Source organism: Phyllostomus discolor, chromosome 14 (genome assembly GCF_004126475.2).
Source record: "Phyllostomus discolor isolate MPI-MPIP mPhyDis1 chromosome 14, mPhyDis1.pri.v3, whole genome shotgun sequence".
Classification (NCBI taxonomy): Eukaryota; Metazoa; Chordata; class Mammalia; order Chiroptera; family Phyllostomidae; genus Phyllostomus; species Phyllostomus discolor.
This window is the reverse complement of record NC_040916.2, coordinates 50,214,914-50,215,410: the sequence shown is the minus strand read 5'-3', so window position 1 is coordinate 50,215,410 and position 497 is coordinate 50,214,914.

The window sequence follows — 497 nt, the reverse complement described above, 5'->3', positions numbered from 1 at the left end:
CAACAGGTGATCAATGTTTCTCCTCCCTTCCCCTCTCTCTAAAAATAAATGAAATCTTAAAAGGCTTACTTTCTCCCTGTCCTCACTCCTGCCCCCCCCGCTTTACCCTCTCAGGGGAAGCCACAATAAATGCCAATGTCTGTGTGTACCCTGGTCCCCAGCCCATTATTTCTTCATCTATGGGATTAACACTGGATGAACTTCCTCCTTTCCTCCTTGGAGGCTTGAGGTGGTGACCCTGAGGCAACCATATGGTATGAATACCCCACTGCCAAATACCACCTCCTGAGGGCCTGAGCAGCCAGGGTTGCCATGGCAGTGAAGCAGGACCATCTCCTATTCATGGCAGTGAATAGGACCTTGCTATTATCTGAGCTCAGGCAGCCAGAAGTGGCTGAGCCCAGCAGGAGCCCTGTATCTGGCCTCCCTGGCTCACCAACACATTCTGACCCCTCATCTTGAATTCATCCCTTGCTGTTTGCTTGTGCAGACATGTC